The following is an 8,840-nucleotide window of genomic DNA, read 5'->3' on the forward strand; positions in this document are numbered from 1 at the left end:
GGTATCGGGGGGGAAGTGGGGAGTAAGGGGGAACACCTTGGCTTGCAGGAGGCAGGGAAGGAGCAGAGGGGCCGCAGGATGGAGGATTAGAGAGTACTTACTCTCCAACAGATCTGTGGCCAGAAAGAATGGCCGCTCGTTGGAGGCGGGGTCATGTAGAGCCTGGCCGCGTGCCCACAAAGCCTGGGAGCGCGCGCCAATGAGCAGTCAGGTAGGGGGAGTTTTTTTTTTCAGCGCGAGCAGGAAAAATTTCAGCGCGAGCAGGGAAAATTTAAAAAAACAAACGTGTGCTGCTTGGGCCAATAGGAGCTCGCCCCGGGCGTGCAAATGTATAGGATAGTCGAACACTCTATATGTGTATATATATATATACAGTATATATTTTTTTATTACTGAGAGAGTAGATCCCGCATCCACAGGACAAAGTAATGTAGGTGACCTAACAAGCTGACAAATATATGTATAAAGAGAATCTAATATGTCAGCGGTGCTGCAGGGCAAAAGGTAATGTGGAAAAACAAGGAAAAGAAGCCCAGATAGTAGCAATTAGTTATGCCAATTGCAATATCAAAAATTTAGTAATAGAACGTCACAAAAAGAATAAAAAATAATACAGAAATTCTAAAAACACAGCATAGATCCCCTGTGCGTAAGCCAAAGACAATCTGCTAACTATAATGCCTGACAAAAAAAGATAAAGACACTCAATGTAGCCAGGGATTAGTTGACAAATATCCCTAGATATGAGTAACAATCCTGAAGGAACTGTGCATGAATATGTATTAACACAGTTTCCCTAACAGGAAAAACATGCAGAGAGTGCTGCTAGTGAACAGGCTGACAGGTTGTAGGCATATACCCCCTGCACATGAGAAGAATCAAAACAGGCTGGAACCCAGCTAAAATCCTAACAGGGATATGAAGTCCCAAACACTGTAAGACTGGTGGTTACCCGGCACAATCACCACTGGAAAGAAATCTCAGTAACAGTATATACATATCACAGTCATATGTGCGTTGCAGACAGAAATATAAGCTGGGTCCAGATCCTAATACACACAGTGCAGGGTGTGTGAAAACACAATAAGCAGTCCTGTATGCGCATGCGCACAGCGCAAAAATTAGGTCCCGATCAGGAATTCCTGGATTTACAGCCGCGGCCGCTTTTATTTTAACACTTCTCGGATATTTTCCGGTTACTTTTTCCGTATGCCAAGCGCTTCGCCGCGTTCATGCGAAATTCATGCCATATTCAGGTCGCATTCATCCGGCGTCACCCGCTTTATCTGTTTAATGAGAATGGTTCGGATTTAATTGATTGCAATTCTTCGCGTATCTGCCAGGTGGCAGATATTCATGAATTGTAATGAATTCTAATGTGTACACTACATGTGCTTCAGTAATGTGTCGACTTGCAGGTCTTTACAAAATACCACAGTGGTCACATACTGCTGCGGCACAGTTTATTCGAGCATTTGCCCGTTCTGTGCCGCAGCAGTAGCCTGGCGCGCGCCCGAGTGTGACGGGCGCGCGCCGAAGCAGCGGAAGAGCGCCCTCCGATCGGGGCGCTCTCCCTACCGCTGCCGGGTCTGCCGGGTCCCCCGGAACCCCCTGCCGCTGTCCCGCGAGGGGAGCCCCTGGACACGCGTGCAGGGGGCGCACGCTCCCGATGACGCGTGACCGCGCGTCTATGACGCGCGGCACGCCGAGGGGCGGCCACTAGCAAGCCGGGAGATTTCCCGGCTTGCGGTACCGACCACACTTCAATAAAGTGTGTCGGTAGTGTAGTTACATAGTAATTATATAGTGTGACAGAGTCACTGACTCAGTAGGCTGGAATAGTGAATGGAGAGACGCTGCAGCCAGTTCACAGAGTGTTAATCTCCTCAGACAGAAGGAAGCACACCTGCAGCCTAATTAAGCAGGAGGCCTGAGAGACTGCAGGTTTAAAAGCAGGAAGTGACACACACACAGGGAGCTTGTTTTCCACAGGAAGGTGGAGAGAACTCTCCCGGCTGGGAAGCCGTTGCTGTTGCTCTGGTCCCCAGTCCTGCGAGGAGCTAGGCTGCTGGGACCAGCTGGGACCCCAATCCAGGATAAAGATCAAGATCGCTGCGAGGCTGGACACAGCCTGCTCCCTGGAACCGTGTTCCTGTTTGCTGTTGGAGCTGCAAAACAGATAAGACTTTATTCTTATTATGCTTATTGGTTATCGTTTGTGTAGCATGTTTTGGGCATGACCAGATTAGCTGGCTGTCCTGTTAGTAAGGGCTCAAGAAGTGAGTTAGTGTCCCTAACGGGACTAGGCTTTAATTTGCAAGAAAGTAGTTTCTTAAAGGGACAGTGCACCCGTACTTATTTTGGTTGTGGCTAATAAACCATATAATATATATTTTCTTTAACTGTGCATGCAATGTCTTGTATATAATGTATACCTTGTTCATTTATGTAACTGTATTTGTAACCATGTATTATTTTGTTTTACTCTGTGCCCAGGACATACTTGAAAACGAGAGGTAACTCTCAATGTATTACTTCCTGGTAAAATATTTTATAAATAAAATAAATAAATAAATAAACTAGTGTTTAAAGTTTCCCATCGTGTCAAGCGTCTTACTGACCCCGCCGCGAGGCCGTCCTGCCACAGGTGGTGTCAGAAGTGGGATGTTACGGCTCTGGAGGTCAGTAGATGAAGATGTGTTGAGACACTGAACTCAAGCGGAAAAAAAAATGATTTTTGCTGAACCATGGAAGTTACTGCTAGCAAGCGCTGAGTGTAAATTTTGCCCCGTCGGCTATGAAAGGATTGCTGTGTAAAGCTAATGCCTTTTGCTGAAGTGAGTGAATTTGCAGCTAGCAAGTGCTGTGAGCAAATGTTGCCCTGTCTGGTAAAAAAAGAAAGTGAAAATGAATTTTTGCAAAGAAGTTGCCCTAAGAAGAACCCAGAAGGTTCAAATATTGTAAAGCAAGAACAACTTACGTGTGTTGTGCAAAGTCTGCCTCGTCGGGTGTGAAAAAAAAAACGGGGTTTTAAAATGGCCGCCGTCATTTGTCAGTTTTGCAATGTACATAACCATACAAAACAGTGTCCCTTCAGGCCATATGATGATTATGATGACGACGCATATGTGGCCCCGAGAAGAGAGACGAACCCGCAGATGAAAGCTGCAAAAGTGTCCAGTGTGTGTGTGCCCAGTACCACTGATGTCTCTGGAACTACTAAAACAAAGAGAAAGAAGAAAAATAAAAATATTTCTCAAGTCACAGAGGAAGTGATCGAACCACTTGAGCCTGCGATATCAGGACAACAGGCGTCAGCAAGCCACTGAGATGTGCAGCAGACCGGAGTGATGGGCAGAATTGTCACAGGAACGGTGGCAAAGGAAAAGGAGGAGCAAAGGGAAGCTGAATCCTTGATCCAGGGAAAAGAGGCCTTAATTTCTGCACTCCAAACGGCCCAGCGGGATTATGATGTCTTGCAGAAACAATTGAATAGGGAGCGAGAAGCTAATGCAGAGGTACAGAGGTGTATACTCCCAGCTATACAAGAGTATGCGGCTTTAAAGAAAACAGAGCAACTCTTGCGGAGTGAGTTGGAGGAGCTGACGACAAGCTTGAATATAGCCAACACCGCAATTGCTAACATGGAATCAGAGAGAACAAGTCCTGACTGGAGACTGTGCTATCAGATTTCCCAGAGAGATGTGCAAAACTTCATCAAAGACTTAGAAGTTTCTCACCAAGAAGCTGGCGCGCTCAAAACAGAGCTGGGTACTTTGAAGAAAGCCAATGAGACGGTCCTAAGGGATATAGAGACTGTGAAAATGGAGAATATAAACCTGAAAGAAGAGGTTTGAAACCTGACCGGTCAGGTCAGTGATGGGACTGAGAAGCTTCACCAAGCGCAGAAAGTGAAGGCGCAATTGGCGCAAGAAAAATTAAAGGTGCAGGAAGCACTGCAGAATGCAGAGAGGATGCAACGTGTTTCCCTGGAGCAGCACACACAAGCAGCGCACCTATGGCAGAGCCAGCTGCAAGAGCTACATGCAAGTCTGCAAGCGGCCAAGGAGAAGCAGCAAGTGCTACAGGAACGGCTGAGTACCCAATATGTCCCCACAGAACAGCATGAGGAGCTGAGGGCCACGCTGTACGCCACAAGAGCATCGCTGGGGGCGGAGCTTGAAAGCCAGGTGATTCTGTGTGAGAGGGAGCGCGAAAAGGTCCAGAGACTGGAGAAAGAGCTGGAGAAGCAGAGAGGCAACTCCATCTCCATGAGTCAGTATGCCAAGGAGAAAGAAGCCTGGAAAACAGAAGCAGCGGCGATACTGGCGACAAAAACTACAGAGCTCCAAAAGATGAAGGCGGCGCTGACACAAGCACCGGGAAGAGGTGAAGGCCCTGAGAGGGGATTTGCAGGATCAAATTGAAGAGCTGCAGACGCAGATTGCTGAGCGCAAAATACAACTCGCCGAGGGGGAGGAGGTGACCGTCCGTCAGGTGGCTTGCCTGACATTGCGCTATGAAATCGAGATGGCTGATACCCACAGGCTGCTGGACGACACGGCCAATGAGAGGGACCGACTGCAGCTGAAGCTGGACAAGGTCTGGGAGGAGCACAGGCAATTGCAGGTCAGAAATGGAGGAAAAGAAACAGATTTAAGCCTTGCGCTGAACCTGCTAAGAGATGTGGAGTCGCGACTCAACGCCAAAGAGGATGAACTGGCAGCGGCACTGAATGAAAAAAGATATGCAGAAGGACAGCTTCATGACCTGAGGAAGGACCTGGAGTCTGAGCGTGCTGGCCGCAAGTTGGCGGAGAAACAAAAGCGTGACCTGGACGAGATACTCGAGGCCCTAAAGACTGAGCATGTGGCTATGTTGGACACCGCTCAGTTGGAAAATAAGATGATAAAGACATCACAGGTTATCCAGCAACACTCCCAACGGAGTAAATTAAAGGGACAAGAAAGAAAGGCCCAAGCCTACGAGTCTGCCGACGGTAATAGAGCGGCATCATGGGGTGCACTTAGGGTTGATAAAACCCCCACCCAAATTGAAGTTATAAAGATAAATGAGGTGAAAATCAACACTAAAAATACGCTGATGGAGAAAGGTCCAGAAGCCATCACCACTGAAGCGGAGTTACTGTCTTCACAAGAGAAGGCTAAGCTTCAAGGTAGCCCTCTAAGGAAGCTTTTCACTGGATCTGGTTTAAAGAAGCTTTCAGGCAAGAAGCATAAAGGAAAGAAGGAAGAAGAGACAAAGGCAGAGGATGTGACAGAACAAGTACATGTCTCATTGGAGTCTCGTGATCCTGCAGAGGTAGATGGAGGAGACAGTTCGCCCTCTTCTCCTGATGAGTCTCTAGAGACCTCTCCTACAGAAAATGTAATGGGAGACACAGCACAGACTGTTGAAACAGAAGGTGAAGGGGCCACTTCTGATGGAGAAAGAAAGAAGGAAGGCATTACACCATGGGCCTCTTTTAAAAAAATGGTCACCCCTAAAAAGCGTACAAAGCTGCCTTCTGAAAGTGACAAAGAAGATGAGGTTGAAAAAGCAAAGAGTGCTACCATGTCCTCTACTGGTAGTGCTGGTTCTGTTGAAAATCAAGAGGAAGCTAAAGAAAATGGTGAGGAACAAAAGCTGGAAAAGAGCCCGGAAGATAAGAAAAAGGTTGACAGCTCTGTATCATGGGAAGCTTTAATCTGTGTGGGTTCTTCTAAGAAAAGGTCCAGGAAGACTTCGGATTCAGACGAAGAAGTACAAAAAACCTTTGCGGAAGGTCAAAAAACAGAGGGAGAAGCAGGACAAGCACTGGTGAGTGAATACTATGAGCTAACTGAGGTCTTGGCTCTTCTACAGGGTAAGGGAGACTCTGAGCCCAAGAGGAAGAAGGCAGAGATAGCTGATAGACAGCAGGAGGCTTGGGGACATTTGCAAAAGGGGACCCAACAAAGGCGGAGCTTCAACCCTAGACTCAGGACGGCACAAGAGAACGAGGTAGAGAAGGATGAGTGTTCAGGCCCAGATGGCCTGGTAATTACCCCCCCAAAAAAATGCCTAAATTGGAAGGCAAGAAAAAAAAAAGGGGGAGGGAAGGGCCGACGTCAGACATTTTCGCCAAAAATGCTGGTGCACGGGAATGGTGCACGGGCCGCTCCACAGGACAATGTTTCGCTGTGGAGAGGGATATGTGACAGAGTCACTGACTCAGTAGGCTGGAATAGTGAATGGAGAGACGCTGCAGCCAGTTCACAGAGTGTTAATCTCCTCAGACAGAAGGAAGCACACCTGCAGCCTAATTAAGCAGGAGGCCTGAGAGACTGCAGGTTTAAAAGCAGGAAGTGACACACACACAGGGAGCTTGTTTTTCCACAGGAAGGTGGAGAGAACTCTCCCGGCTGAGAAGCCGTTGCTGTTGCTCTGGTCCCCAGTCCTGCGAGGAGCTAGGCTGCTGGGACCAGCTGGGACCCCAACCCAGGATAAAGATCAAGATCGCTGCGAGGCTGGACACAGCCTGCTCCCTGGAACCGTGTTCCTGTTTGCTGTTGGAGCTGCAAAACAGATAAGACTTTATTCTTATTATGCTTATTGGTTATCGTTTGTGTAGCATGTTTTGGGCATGACCAGATTAGCTGGCTGTCCTGTTAGTAAGGGCTCAAGAAGTGAGTTAGTGTCCCTAACGGGACTAGGCTTTAATTTGCAAGAAAGTAGTTTCTTAAAGGGACAGTGCACCCGTACTTATTTTGGTTGTGGCTAATAAACCACTAGTGTTTAAAGTTTCCCATCGTGTCAAGCGTCTTACTGACCCCGCCGCAAGGCCGTCCTGCCACAATAGTAGATGAGGTTGAAAAAAGACGTACCTCCATCAAGTTCAACTAATACTAAATTTAGACAACAGATACTTTATCCTTTATCTATACTTACTTATTGATCCAGAGGAAGGCAAACAAAAACCCCCAGAGTCATATCATCCAATGATGTCTCATAAGGGGAAAAATAAATTCCTTCCTGACTCCAAGAATTGGCAATCGGATTAATCCCTGGATCAACATATTTCCCATATATACTTATTTGGTATATACCTGTATACCTTTCCTATCTAAAAAGATGTCTGTGACAGGGTAAATAAAAGCCACCAGTTATATGCCTGGAAAACCTATGTCTAGTCTGCAGTGCAGCACTGACTAGGTTAACTTCAGCTGGGAACCTCAGGACAATTAGTTGGATCCCAGCTGCCTAATCAAGGTGTGTTAAAACCCAGGCTGTAGACAGATGGAGCTGGCTGTTGATGAGAGAGGAGTAAGCTGCTAAAGAGATTCCTGAAAACAAGGTCTGAGTAGCAAAGTAGTGAATTGTGAACTATCTGTCCCCTGCATAGAAAAAGGGAAGCAGCCTTATATATGAACTGTCTGCTAAAGAGAAACTGTGTTGTTTGTTGCTGAAGGAAAAGCCATTTTCGTTTGTTGCTGAAAGAAAAGCTATTTTTGTTTTGTGTGCTGTATATTTTTTAAGGCTGAATAAATAAGCCTTGTCAAGAAACCCCCGTGTGTGTTGTTGCATGTACCCTGCAACATATGGTGTCAAGACACACACACACACACACACACACACACACACACACACACACACACACACACACACACACACACACACACACACACACACACACACACACACACACACACACACACACACACACACACACACACACACACACACACACACACACACACACACACACACACACGAATGGAAGAAATGTTGAAAGCGTTTCTGTGCGAGCAGGCCCGGCTGCAAGCGGAGAGAGATGAAAGACTACAAACAGCACAGGATGAGCGGATTGCCAAGCTGCTGACCCAATTCCAAGGGTCTGCCGGTGCAGAACTGGCAAGCAGACCCCCGATACTCCTGAGGAAAATGGCTCCGAACGAGGATCCAGAGGCTTTTTTACTGACTTTTGAAAGAGTTGCCGAAGCTCAGGGCTGAGCTACTGATCGCTGGGCAACTGCTTTGGCCCCGCTCCTCATAGGAGAAGCACAGGCCTCATATCAGGGTCTCCCAGAAGATCAGGCAATGGACTACCGCCAAGTAAAAGCCGCCATACTGGATCGCATATATCTGACCCCAGAGACCTACCGGCAGCAGTTCCGGAACATGAAGTACACCGCTAAGATGAGACCCCGCGTCCTCGCTCAGCGATTATTGGACTTGTGTAAACGCTGGATACAACCTGAGGAGTGCACTAAGGAGGCAATTCTGGAGCAGGTGGTTTTGGAACAATTTCTACAAATAATTCCCCCTTCCGCACGCTCGTGGGTAAAACGCCACGCTGCTGAAACCCTAGCTTTGGCGGTCCGACTCGTGGAGAACTTCCTTGGGGCTGAGCAGCAGGCGAGTGTCCAGGACCCGACTCCACCGGCACTTGCGGATGCCCAAAGAGGGAGGTCGGATCAATGGGGAACCTACGGCCCGTCACGGAACCGCCAAGTCCAACAGAAGGAGCAGTCGTTCCAGCAAGGACTGAGTCCAAAGGCTGGTCCCCGCAGAGACCCGCATCCGGAAGGAGATGTCGGCTCGTCGCAAAATGAGAGGAACTTCCGAGGACGTCGCCCACAGGACCCACCATATACCTGGTCCAGCGGAGCGCTATCCACAGCCCCCTCCTGCGAGGGAACCCTCTCCATGTTCCACCTGCGGAGAACAAGGCCATCGGTAAGTGGACTGTCCACTGATGGATTGTTCATTCAGCAGAACCGTCACCTCGGCTTATACTGGGGAAAATTACAAGCCCTGGCTACTTCCAGCCCTGATTGGGGGGAAAAACGTCCAGGCCC

This window comes from Ascaphus truei, unplaced genomic scaffold (assembly GCF_040206685.1).
Source record: "Ascaphus truei isolate aAscTru1 unplaced genomic scaffold, aAscTru1.hap1 HAP1_SCAFFOLD_1282, whole genome shotgun sequence".
In the NCBI taxonomy this organism is placed as follows: Eukaryota; Metazoa; Chordata; class Amphibia; order Anura; family Ascaphidae; genus Ascaphus; species Ascaphus truei.